Source organism: Pan troglodytes, chromosome 1 (assembly GCF_028858775.2).
Source record: "Pan troglodytes isolate AG18354 chromosome 1, NHGRI_mPanTro3-v2.0_pri, whole genome shotgun sequence".
Lineage (NCBI taxonomy): Eukaryota > Metazoa > Chordata > Mammalia > Primates > Hominidae > Pan > Pan troglodytes.
The window spans coordinates 177,003,173-177,017,271 of record NC_072398.2 but is presented as its reverse complement, the minus strand read 5'-3'; the positions used below and the strand labels follow the sequence as shown (position 1 = coordinate 177,017,271).

Here is a 14,099-nt window from a genome sequence, read left to right as displayed (position 1 = left end):
AAAAAAAAAAATAGTAAGAGATACGATGATGGAAGCAAGAGGCTCAAGTAACACACTGAATAAGCCAAGAGCCAGAAAATGCAGCAGTCTCTAGAACCTGAAAAAGGCAAGGAAATGGATTCTCCCACAAAGCCTCCAGGCAGAAGGAAAATACAGGAGAATGGGAGTGTTAAAGAGCCAGCCATTAGCTTTTCCAGTCATGAAGTGCTTGGGACATTTGGCTTCTTGACGGTTTTTTTTTTTTAAGTTAAAAATTCCTTAATTTTTTATTCCTGGTACCACTACCACAATTTACAGGGCAATATATCTGATGTAATGAAAAGAAAAAAAGGTATAACAGGAATGTACATCTAATTGACTCTGCATTGCATTAATCAGTAGCTGCACTTTTTGGAAACTGTGGCTATGTCAGTCCTGAACAAGAAGGGTTTCCTGTTTAAGCTGCAGTAACTTTTCTGACTATGGATCATTGCTCCTTCTGTGGCAGATTTTTACAGTTCCTCTAATGCATTTGGGACGACTGTCTCAAAGTAACCTGCAGCTTTCCTGACAACTCCTTGCTTTCTCTCCTGCTAAGAACTGTAGCCCTTTTCTGCTGTTTTTAGAACCTTCTGCTACCATATCTACCACTCCCACCACCAGATCCATAACCACCATCATAGGGACTGCCTGAGCTTCTTCCACCAAAACTGCCCCCTTTCATGAGTCCTTAATTTGATTGCTGTTGTCCACTATAATTTCCAAAATCATTATAGTTCCCACCACCACCATAGTTGCCATGGCCAAAATTTCCTCCTTCATTGTAACCATCATATCCTCCACCACCGCCACCATATCCACCACCTTGGTTTCCACATCCTGGTCCACCACGACCATAGCCCCCTCTACTACTATAACCAGGACCGCCGCCATAGTTGCCACCATCACCTCCAAATCCATTATATCCACCATCACCTCCTCCATAACTACCTCTGCTGCCACCACCTCCACCACCATAGCCTCCTCCTCCACCAAAGTTTCCACCACAGCCAAAATTACCTCCACCACCTCCAAAGTTTTCTCCACAATAAAATTGCCAGATCCATCTCCACAACCTCTCTGTGATCCAGCAGACTGCATCTCTTGTTTAGAAAGGGGCTTTTTCACTTCACAATTATGCCCATTAATAGTGTGGTATTTCTGAACAAGAATTTTATCAACTGTATCATGATCATCAAAAGTTACAAAAGCAAATCCTCTCTTTTTTCCACTCTGCCTGTCTTCTATAACTTCTGTGGTCTCAATCTTGCCATACTTTTCAAAGTAGTCTCTCAAATTATATTCTTCTGTATCTTCTTTAATACCACCAACAAAAATTTTCTTCACTGTTAGATGGGCGCCAGGCTTTACAAAATCCTCTCTGGAAACAGCTCTCTTTGGTTCGACTACACACCCATCAACCTTGTGTGGTCGAGCACACATTGCTGCATCCACCTCTTCAATATAAGAATAAGTCACAAAACCAAAGCCCCTGGAGCATTTTGTTTGGGGGTCTCTCATTACCACACAATCTGTGAGTGTGCCCCATTTCTCAAAATGTTCTCTTAAACCATCATCTATAGTTTCAAAGCTCAGACCACCAATAAACGGTTTTCTCAACTGCTCTCGTTCCTTTGGATCATGGCCCTCCTCCCCCTGGCAGCGACGGCAATGGCCGGAGCCGGGCTGGGGGCAACCGGCAGCAGTTTTACCTCCATTTTGAGACCGGACTTGCCTCTTCCAACTCAAGTTCAATATGGGGATGAGAGCTTCTTGACAGGTTTTGCAGAGTTGACTCGTTTGAGATTCTCCCTACTGCCTACTCCATTAACACTGAGTTTTAATGTTAAACTTAGCTTTGTTCCTCTGGGATCCTATAATTAGACAGAGGTAATACCAAGTCAAAATAAATAGAATATCTTACCAGAAGGCCTTGCTCTGTTTCTCATCTGTCTACTGAAAGTCTTTTTGCAGCTTTGGTTTGGGAGTGCCATGAAGGTGTAGCTTTGGAATAGATTTGTAAGAGAATATTCTGGCAACGGTAAGTGCTACATGACTCCTGGTGAGTAAAGAACAATGGCCCAGCTTTTCTGACCACCTTTAAAATGTATCTTTTGCCATATTTTTTATGAGTTATCATAAACCCCAAATTAGGAGTCCTTAATACACTAGGTGCTGAGCCCTGGTCATACTTGTATTCTCTCAATTGGAGAAGAGAAATTACATCGTGGAATTCCTAGGTTGGCCTGACCAGGCCCACTTGGACTTCCTGCTGTTGTGGTTTTCCTCTTGAGTTTCTGTAGTGAGGTCCCCTCTGCCCCTGCTTCAGCTTCCTGCTCCCAGCAACTCCCTCCTGGCCTCAGCTCTCAAAGATGGTTCTTCAGTCCCAGAAGGATCAGCCTGAGACTGAAATTGGAAAATCCAGGCTCTAATCCAGATTCTGCCACTTGCCAACAAATCTCTTCCCCTCTCTGGGCCTTGGTTTCCTCATCTATAAAAAAGAAGACAGTCCAGGCATGGTGGCTCACACCTATAATCCCAGCACTTTGGGAGGCCAAGGCAAGAGGATCATTTGAGGCCAGGAGTTTGAGACCAGCCTGGCCAACCTAGTGAGGCCGTCTCCACACACACACAAAAATTATCCAGGTGTTGTGGCACGCTCCTGTAGTCCCAGTTACTCAGAAGGCTGAGGAGAGAGGATTGCTTGAGCCCAGGAGTTTGAGGCTGCAGTGAGCTAAGAAGGTGCCACTGCACTCCAGCCTGGGCAACAGAGAGACCCTGTCTCTTAAAAAATAAATAGGCCAGGTGTGGTGACTCACGCCTGCAATCCCAGCACCTTGGGAGGACAAGGCGGGCAGATCACTTGAGGTCAGGAGTTCGAGACCAGCCTGGCCAACATGGTGAAACCCTGTCTCTACTAAAAATACAAAAATCAGCTGGGCAGGGTGACACACGCCTGTAATCCCAGCTACTCGAGAGGCTGAGGCAGGAGAATTGGCTAGAACCTGGGAGGCGGAGTTTGCAGTGAGCCGAGATTGTGCCACTGCACTCTGGCCTGGGCGATAGAGCGTGACTCAGTCTCTAAATAAATAAATAAAATTAATTTAAAGGCTGAGCGTGGTGGCTCACACCTGTAATCCCAGCACTTTGGGAGGCTGAGGTGGGTGGATCACCTGAGGTCAGGAGTTTGAGACCAGCCTGGCCAACATGGTGAAACCCCGTCTCTATTAAAAATACAAAAAAATTAGCCAGGCATGGTGGTGAGTGCCTGTAACCCCAGCTACTTGGGAGGCTGAGGCAGGAGAATTGCTTGAACCCGGGAGGCAGAGGTTGCAGTGAGCTGAGATTGCGCCACTGCACTCCAGCCTGAGCAATAAGAGCAAAACTCTGTCTCAAAAAAACAGAAAAAAATTAAAAAGAAGACAATAACAAATTTGCTTGATGGAGTTGTTACAGGAATTAAATGATATGATGTGGTGAAAATGCATTAAATTATAAAGTGTAATCCAGAAGTTATCTAATTATAATTATTCCTTAGTGGAATCTTTGAATATTCTCATAGCTCTTCATTTTAAAATGGGGAAGCTGAGGCTCAGAGAGAAGTTTACTCATTGTGATAGTTCATCTTATGTGTCCAGTTGGCTAGGATACAGTGCCCAGTTGTTTGGTCAAACACCAGTTTGGATGCTGCTGTGAAAGTATTTTTCAGATGAGCTTACCTTTTAAACCAGTGAACTTTGAGTGAAGCAGATTACCCTCCAAAATATGGGAGTCATCCAGTCAATTGAGTATCTTAAGAGAAAAGACAGGTCCCCTGAAGAAGAAGGAATTCTGCCTTCTGACTGCCTGTGAATTCAAGACTTCAGCATCAACTCCTGCTGGAATTTCCATCCTGTTGACCTGCCCTGCAGATTTCAGACTTGCTAGGCCCCCGCAACTGCGTGGGTCAATTCCCTCAAATAAATCTCTCTCTCCTTACCTCTCTCTATGTATATATTGAGATGCAGATTATAGATAGGTTATAGATCTAGGTACACATACACGGTACTCTCTATTGGTTCTGTTTCTCTGAATAATCCTTACTGATATATTCATCCTTTCCCTCATGAAGCAAATAATTATTAGGCACCTACTGTGGGCTCTGTTAGGTAAAGCAAATAAGACAGGGTCTCTGCCCTCAGGCAGGGAACAGACAAGTGACTTCCCACATACAATGTAGTGCGACCAGTGCTCTGAGTGGGGTGTGCTTTGGGAACTGTGGATCCACAGTGGAGGAATGTTAAAATGGTTAACTGAGAGCTGTGAGGCAGGAAATGCTTCCCAAAAGATAGTGATGCCTGAGTGAGTTTTGAAGGATGAATATGGATTAGCAAAGCCAAGAAGAGAGGGGCCAGGCATTTCAGGCCCAGGAGTATGGGAAGCAGGGGCAGCATTTATGCACACGAGACCCTCGGGAGTTCCAGGTGGCTGGAGCCGAGGGGTGTTGGAGAGAGCTGAGCAGTGAAGCAAGAGCAGTCAGCAGGGGACCCCTTTTAGAGATGCCCTTTATCCTGGAAGTCACAGGGAGCCCTCAAGGACTCCAAGCAGGGGAGACAGGGAACTGAGTTTCAGAAGGGTGCCTCTGCTACCAGGTGGAAGCTGACCTGGAAGGGACCAGTGAGGAGCCAGGTTAGGCCCGATGTGAGGCAGAGGATGAAGGAGGGATGGCAGTGACAGGTGACCATTCCCTCAACACGTGGCCGAGCTCCTGTTACCAGTGAGGCCCTCTGCTCAGTGATGAAGCTCCATAATAAACAACACAGACACTGCTTCTAGGGAGCTTGTTGATGGAACAGAGGGGACTTAGCATTGACTATTGATCTGTTCATCTGAGGGTCAAGAGAGCTATGGGTCAGAGAGAGATTGGGAAGAAGCTAGGGTGAGACTAAAATCTGGGAGGAAAAATAGGCTTTGTGTTAAGAACCTGGAATTGTAAAATATTGCGCATTTGGTTTTTTTTTCCCCCCATTCTGTAGAGAGGATCTACGGTCATCATGACATTCTCAAAGGGGAGAAAATATCCCCTCCAAGTTAGGAAACACTGAAGTAGAATGCAGTGAGCAGATGGCGGAGGGTGGAGCCCTGGGGAATGGCAATATTGAAAGGGCGGCAGGCAGGGCACGGTGGCTCACGCCTGCAATCCCAGCACTTTGGGAGGCTGAGGCAGGGGGATCATTTGAGCCAGGAGTTTGAGACCAGCTTGGGCAACATGGTGAAACCTCATCTCTACAAAAAAATACAAAAATTAGCTGGGTGTGATGGTGAGCGCCTGTAGTCCCAGCTACTCGGCAAGCTGAGGTGGGAGGATCACCTGAGCCCTGGAGGTGGAGACTGCAGTGAGCCGTGATTGCGCCGCTGCATTCCAGCTTGGGTGACAGAGTGACACCCTGTCTTAAAAAAAAAAGAGGCAGAGGAAAAGGCAACTGAGAGGAAATGGTCAAAGAAAGAGGAAACAGGACAGTGCAGCCTTATGGAAACCTAGAGAGGGGAGAGTCCCAAGAAGCCAAGGACTGCTCAGCGCCGCCTCCTGGTCCAGAGCAGGTAAAGGAGACAGGCAGACACCAGCCATTTGATTTGGAGTTGAGGAGTTGGGCAGAGAAGAACCTCCCAGAGAAGAAAGCCATTTTATATCAGCAAGCCCGTAGCACAACACACGTTCATATGCTGCAAGGAGCAAGCCAGGAGAATGAGAGCGGTCTCTGGCCACCAAGCTCCAGGCTGCATCAGTCCTTGCCCTTCGGGAAAGCGGTGGCCCCCAAGGAGCAAAAGGAAACCAAGCGATAAGTGAATGATGGCAGCCACGTGCAGCTGTGCACTGAGGCTTGCTCAGAAGCTTGAAAACCTGGATCCCAGGAGGAACAGCCAAAGAGCTTGGGGTTCTGCAACTTGAGAGGCCTCTGGGGAGATGATCAGCTGTTTTCAGAGGAAGGGCTTTCCTAGGGCGGAGGGAACAGGTATGTTTTCTGGATCCAGGACTAATTAAAGCAAGACAGAGTGGATTCAGTAGCAGAGGGAATTTTCTAAAGTCCCAGAAGCCAAGAGGAGTAGCAAGGCCCTTGTCTTCAGAAGTGTGCAGAGGCTAGGTGTTTATTTGGCAGGGCTGGTACACAGACGATCCAAACCTCAGGTCGGGGTTGGATTCCATGACCTTTAAGGTCCCTTCCAGAGTTAGGAATATCTAATACTTATCAGATTTCTCTGTCATCTTGAAGGGTTTTGTGAAATGGTCCAAAAGACTATTGTGATGCATTTTATTTTTTAAAAATCATGCTACATAAGGCTCATGAGGTTAGTGGTAGAAACGGATAGTGCGGCTTAAAAAAATAGCACATCTAGCAAGTATTATACCTCTTAAGAAGGAAATCATTGACTAGGGTTTGGATCAGTGGTTCCCAAAGGTCACTTGAGGGCAGATAACCTCCACCCCTCTATTTTAACTCTAAGAGCCCAGGTTGGACCCAAGGTGGGCCCAGGAATCTATTTTATTTTATTTTATTTTATTATTTTATTTTATTTTTTTTGAGATGCAGTCTTGCTCTGTCGCCCAGGCTGGAGTGCAGTGGCGTGATCTCGGCTCACTGCAAGCTCTGCCTCCCGAGTTCAAGCCATTCTTCTGCCTCAGCCTCCTGAGTAGCTGGGACTACAGGCGCCCGCCACCACGCCTGGCTAATTTTTTTTTTTTTTTTTGTATTTTTAGTAGAGACGGGGTTTCACCGTGTTAGCCAGGATGGTCTCAATCTCCTGACCTCATGATCTGCCCACCTCGGCCTCCCAAAGTGCTGGGATTACAGGCTTGAGCCACTGCACCCAGCCCTATGTTTTAAATAAGCAACAGTGCTCCACCCCCAACAAAAATCTGATGTGGCAGATCCCAGGACTCCTCTTTTGAGAAACTGGGTGATGACGGACTGAGGATAGCAACAATCCTCCAAATAAAGTGCTCTATAAATGGCGATGTGCTTTGTGGTTGGGAAAAACAAGGCTCAGCAGTGTGGAATGTGTGCCGGGACAGGCTGGAGGCAAGTGTAAATCCCAGATTGACCTCAGGTCCAGGTATTTCCCCTTGGCATTGAGCAGGCTAAATGGAGAATTTTGCAGGCCTTGATCTCATTCACTTTCATCACTCCCACCTGGGCGGAACAGGCGGCTCAAATCACTGCCTCAGTCTGCTGGTCTATAAAATGAAATAATGGTGATTGGGCCTGTATTCTCCACGAACGAGGGAGAACAAATCTGCAAAGTATGGACCCCCAGGACTGAGTGGGGCTGGAACACTCTGGAGAAAGCTGCTATGGACTAAATGTTTGTGTCCCCCTGAAATTCATGTTGAACTCTAATCCACAACGTGATGGTATTTGGAGGTAGGGCCTTTGGGAGGTAATTCGGGTGAGATTAGATGATGAGGGTGGAGCTTCCAAGATGGAATTAATGTTATAAAGAGGAAGAGGCTGGGCACGGTGGCTCATGCCTGTAATCCCAGCACTTTGGGAGGCCAAGGCGGGCAGATCACTTGAGGTCAGGACTTCATGACCAGCCTGGCCAACATAGTGAAACCCCATCTCCACTAAAAATACAAAAATTAGCCAGGTGTGGTGGTGCATGCTTGTAATCCTAGCTACTCGGGAGGCTGAGGCAGGAGAATAGCTTGAACCCGAGAGGCGGAGGTTGCAGTGAACTGAGATCGCACCACTGCACTCCAGCCTGGGTGATGAGCGAGATTCCATCTCTAAAAAACTAAATAAAAAGAGGAAGAGACACAGTGCTCTCTTGCTGTCTCCTCCTCCACCCACCTCCTCCTCCTCCTTCCCCCCACTTCTCTCCCTCCCTGAATGCTTGCACCAAGGAAAGGCCATCGGAGGCCATAACCAGGAAGAGAGCCCTCACGAAGAACCTGACCATGTTGGCCCCGATCTCAGAATTCCGGCCTCCAGAATTATGAGAAATAATTATTTGTTATTTAAGCCACCAAGTGTATGGTATTCTGTTATGGCAGCCCGAACTAAGACAAACACATGACTATTTGCTCAAAGGATTCAGAAAGCAGCCAAGAAGGAATAACGGGGGTCACATTTACCCTCCTGCCTGGAAAAAACTGGGCAGAATGTATGAAGCAATAGTTTCAAAGTGCTAGACAGCAGGCAACAAAGGACAGTGATCCCGGAGACACAGGAAGCAAACGAGGTGAGCCCCGCGATGGCTCCAGCTGCCTGCGGGGGAAGTTTCCAGGCTGCAGCACAGGGAAGGGGAGCAGAGGCGGAGCCCAACAGAATTCCTGAATTGAAGCAGCAGGAGCTCCCAGGACAGCATACTGGAGAGGAGGAGCGGCACAGAGACATCTCCAGAGATAATGTGCAGAGAGAGAACTTCAGCGGAGTGCTGCTCAGCATGTGCGTGTGAGCAACCCACTCCAGGCCAGGGTAGGAACCACCCAGAAGGATGAGAGGAATCTAACTTTGATGGTCACAAAAAACAGAATAGCTTCTGTTCCCACCAGTCAGACAGGAAAGCCTCATTATCCATGGGGTATTGGATAGGGCACTGGGGAGAGTCTTGCCTCAGTCATGGGGAATAATTAATCCTAGGTAATAATTAGCCTAGACAAAACATGGCTCTGCTCCCACCCAATAAATCGTAAAAGCAAGAATTTAAAGGATCAAACTGTTCCAAGTAACTTAACTGCAGTCCCAAAACAGAGCTCGAGAATATTTACAGGAAATCAAAAATACCTAGCACCTGACAAATGAAAAATCTTAATGTCTGGTCCAGTAAAAAATTACTTGGCATGGTCTATATATAAACCCTCACTTTACAATTGACTTTTGACAAGGGTGCCAAGATAATTGAAAGGGAAAAGAATAGTCTTTTCTGTATTTTTTCTTGTTTTAGAGATGGGATCTCGATCTGTCACTTAGGCTGGAGTACAGTGGTGCGATCATAGCTCACTGCAGCCTGGAACTCCTGGGTTCAAGAGATCCTCCTACCTCAGCTTCCTGAGTAGCTGGAACCACAGGCTCATGCCACCATGCCTGGCTAATTTTTTTTTTTTTTAAATTTTGTGTAGAGACAGGGTCTCACTATGTTGTCTAGGCTGGTCTCAAACTCCTGGCCTCCCAAAGTATTGGGATTACAGGCATGAGCCACCGTGCCTAGCCAAGAATAGTCTTTCCAACAAATGGTACCAGACAACAACTGGATATCCACATATAAAAGAATAAAGTTAGACTTTTTCTTCATACTATATCCAAAATTTAACTCAAAATGGATCATAGACTTAAATATCAGGGTTAAAACTATAAAACTCTTAGAAGAAAATATAGCCATAAATCTTCATGACCTTGGGTTAGACAAAGCCTTCTTAGATATGACACCAAAAACAACTGACAGTTGGCAGGGCTCAGTGGCTCATGCCTGTAATCCCAGCACTTTGGGAGGCTGAGACGGGCAGATCACTTGAGACCAGGAGTTCGAGACCAGCCCTGGTCAAAATAGTGAAACCTCATCTCTACTAAAAATACAAAAAATTAGCTGGGCATAGTGTCGGGCACCTGTAATCCCAGCTACTCGGGAGGCTGAGGCAGGAGAATCACTTGAACTCGGGAGGTGGAGGCTGCAGTGAGCCGAGATCGCACCATTGCACTCCAGCCTGGGTGACAAGAGCGAAACTCTGTCTCTCAAATAAACAAATAAACAAAACACAATAGACAAAAATAAAGATAAGTTGAAATTTATTTTTCTAATTTATCCTTTTTGTCAATTAGAAAAATAAATTTTAATTTATCTTTTTATTTTTGTCAATTTATCAAAACTAAATTCTTTTATCCTTTGATGGACACCATCAGGAAAGGGAAAGACAGGCCCACTGAATTAGAGAAAACATTACATCACATGTCTAATAAAGATCTAGTATCCAGAATGTATAAAGAACTCTTGGCCGGGCGTGGTGGCTCATGCCTGTAAACCCAGCACTTTGGGAGGTCAAGGTGGGCAGATCACTTGAAGTCAGGAGTTCAAGACCAGCCAGGCCAACATGGTGAAACCCCATCTCTACTAAAAATACAAAAATTAGCTGGGCATGGTGGCACATGCCTGTAATCCCAGCTACTCAGGAGGCTGAAGCAGGAGAATCACTTGAACCTGGGAGTAAGAGGTTGCAGTGAGCTGAGATTGCACCATGGCACTTCAGCCTGGGACAGAGCGAGACTCCGTCTCAAAAGAAAGAAAGAAAAAAAAAACTCTTACAACTCGACAACAAAAAGACAAATAACAGACATTTACCTGAGTAGACATTTCTCCAAACAAGATAAACAAATGGCCAATAAGCACATGAAAAGGTACTCAACATCATTAGCCGTCAGGGAGATACAAATTAAAATCACAGTAAGATGCCACTTCACACTCACAAGAATAGCTATCATCAAAAAAAACAGATAACAGCCAGTGTTAGGATGTGGAAAAACTGGAACCCTCATACACTGCTGGTAAGAATGTCAGACAATACCGTCACTGTGGAAGAGAGTCTGGCAGTTCCTCAGAAGGTTAAACATAGTTACCATATGACCCAGCAGTCTCACTCCTAGAGAAATTAAAATGTAGATCCATGCAAAACAGGTACACAAATGTTCATGGCAACATTATTCATAATAGTCCAAAAGTAAAAACAACCCAGTGTCTATCAACTGATGAATGGATAAACAAAATGTGGTCTACTCAGTACAGTGGAATATTATTAGCAATAAAAAGGAACGAAGTACTGATACATGCTACTATATGGATGAACCTTGAAAACATTATGCAAGGACAAGAAGCCAGTGAGAAAAGACCACATATGGTAGGATTCCATTGATGTGAAATGTTCAGAATCAGAAAATCTACAGAGAAAAAGTAGTTGCCTAGGGATGGGGAGTTGGGGAGTGACTGCTAATGGGTACAGAGTTTCTTTTGGGAGTGGCTAAAATGTTTTAAAAGTGATGATGATGATGGTTGCACAACTCTGTGGACATACTAAAGAACATTGCACTGTATTTTTATTTTATTTTATTTTATTTTTGAGATGGAGTCTCGCTTTGTCCCAGGCTGGAGTGCAGTGGCACGATCTCCGCTCACTGCAGCCTCCACCTCCAGAGTTCAAGTGATTCTCCTGCCTCGGCCTCTCAAGTAGCTGGGATTACAGGTGCACACCACCATGCCTGGCTAATTTTTGTATTTTTAGTAGAGACAGGGTTTCACCATGTTGGCCAGGCTGGTCTCAAACTCCTGACCTCAGGTGATCCATGCGCCTTGGCCTCCCAAAATGCTGGGATTACAGGCATGAGCCACCGTGCCTGGCCGACATTGTATATTTAAAATAGGTAAATTGTATGATATGTAAATTATACCTCAATAAAGCTGTTATATTAAAATAAAATTACTAGGCATTAAAAGAAGCAAGAAAATATAATCCATAATAAGGAGAAAACTCTATCTATCTAAATCAACTCAGAACTGACACAGATGTTAAAATCTGCAGAGAGAGACATTAAAAGTTATCATTGTGTTTCATATGTTGAAAGAGTTAAATAGAGACATGGAGGATTTTAAAAGGCCCAAGTCAAACTCCTAGAGATGAAAAAACAGTCTAAGGTGAAAAATGCACTGGTGGAGTTAAGGGCACATTAAACATAGCAGAAGAAAAAAATTAGTGAATTTGCAGGCACAGCAATAGAAACTATCCAAAACAAAATACAGAGAGGAAAAATAATTTTTTAAAGATGAGCAGAGCATCACTGAACTGTGGTACGCTTCAAGCAGCCTAACATGTATGTAACTGAGGATTCAGGAGAGGAGAGAGAAGGGGAGGGACAGAAAAAAATATTTAAAGAAATAATAGGCCGGGTGCAGTGGCTCACGCCTGTAATCCTAGCACTTTGGGAGGCTGAGGCAGGTGGATCACTTGAGATCAGGAGTTCGAGACCAACCTGGCCAATATGGTGAAACTCTGTCTCTACTAAAAATACAAAAATTAACTGCGCATGGTGGCGGGCACCTGCAATCCCAGCTACTCAGGAGGCTGAGGCACAAGAATTGCTTAAACCCAGGAGGTGAAGGCTGCAGTGATCCAAGGTCATGCCACTGCACTCCACCCTGGGTGACGGAGTAAGACTCTGTGTCAAAAAAAAAAAAAGAAAAAAGAAAGAGATAATAGTTTAAAATTTTTCAGGCTTGATCAAAACAAATCCAAGAAGCCCAATGAACCCTAAGTACAAGAAACATGAAGAAAACCACACAAAAGCACACATCATAATCAAATCGCTCAAAAGCGATGATAAAATCTAGAATCAGTCAGAGAAAAAAAGACACCTTACATACAGAGGAACAAAGATACAAATGACAGGTTTCTCATTGGAAACATTGAGAACAGTGGGAAAACCTCTTTAAAATACTGAAAGAATTTATCACCAGCAGGCCTGCCCTATAAGAAATGTTCATCGAAGTCCTCCAGGCAGAAAGAAAAGGATATCAGATGGAATATGGATCTATACATGAAATAATAAGGAGCACTGGAAATAACTACATTGCTAAACATATCTCTTTCTTACTATTTCAATCTCCTTAAAAATAATTGGCTGTTTAAATGAGAATAACAGCAATGTATTATAAAATGTATGACAATTGCACAGCGGTCGGGTCAGGAGAAATGGAAGTATACTATAATTAGGTTCTTATACTATATGTGAAATGGTATTATATCGCATGAAGATAGACTGTGATAAATTCAAGATTTATACTATAAACTCTAAAGCAACCACTAAAATAAAACAGTTTTAGTTTCAAAGCCTACAAAGGTGATAAAATGGAATCATAAAATGTGTTTAACCCAAAAGATGTCAGGAAAAAATAGGAAAAAGGAAACAAACAACAGATGGCGGCAAATAGAAAACAAATAGCAACATATTTAAACCATATTTAATATTCACATTAAATGTAATGTAAATGGCCTAAACATCTCAATTTAAAAGGAGATTGTGAGGTAAATTAAAAAGCAAGACCCAACTATATGTTGACTAAAAGAAACACAATTTAAATATAAAGACACAAAAAAGTTAAGAGTAAAAGGGTAGAAAAATATACCATACTAACACTAATTTTAAAAAACCTAGGGTGGTCAAACTATTATTAGACAAATAGATTCCAAAAAAAAGAATATTACAGTAGGCCGGGCGAGTGGCTCATGCCTTTAATCCCAGCACTTTGGGATGCTGAGACAGGAGGACTGCTTGAGCCCAGGAGTTTGAGATCAGCCAAAGCAACATGGTGAGACTCCATCTCTACAAAATTAAAAAATTAGCCAGATGTAGTGGTGTGCACCTGTGGTCCCAGCTACTTGGGAGGCTGAGATGGGAGGATGGCTTGAGCCCTGGAGGTTGAGGCTGCAGAGAGCCAAGATTGTGCCACTGCACTCCAGCCTGGGTGAAGAGAAAGGCCTTGTTGTTTTTGTTTTGTTTTTTAAAAAAGAATATTACAGTAGTCCCTCCTTATCCATGGTTTCACTTTCTGAGGTTTCAGTTGTCTGTGATCAACCAGGCCCTAAAATATCACATAACTACTCTGCCTCTTTGAGGCCATTAAGTAAAATAAGGTTTAGTTGAACACAGGCAGTTCAACATAAGCACAGTCAACCTGATAACCAAGACAGCTACTAAATGACTAATGGCAATCTGGGCAGATGAAGCCAGACTGTGGGAGATTTCATCACGCTACTCAGGATGGTGTGCAATTTAAATTTATGATCTGTTTGTTTCTGAATTTTCCATTTACTTCACAATGCCTATGTTATTCCCCTTACTTAATATCTCATCATGTCATTATTATCTCACCTTCACAAAAAGGTGAATACAGTACAACAAGATATTTTGAGAGACAGAGAGAGAGAACACATTTACTTAACTTTTAATAGTGTATTTTTATAATTGTTCTACTTTACTATTAGTTGTTAGTCTCTTACTGTGCCTAATTTATAAAGTAAACTTTACCATAGGTATGTATGTATAGGAAAAAACAAAATG

General features: G+C 43.9%; 1 pseudogene; it reads right to left on the bottom strand.

Moving 5' to 3' along the window:
* Nucleotides 1-343: 343 nt before the first annotated feature.
* On the bottom strand, nt 344-3,242 carry LOC107973587 (heterogeneous nuclear ribonucleoprotein A3-like; annotated as a pseudogene).
* Nucleotides 3,243-14,099: the final 10,857 nt, after the last annotated feature.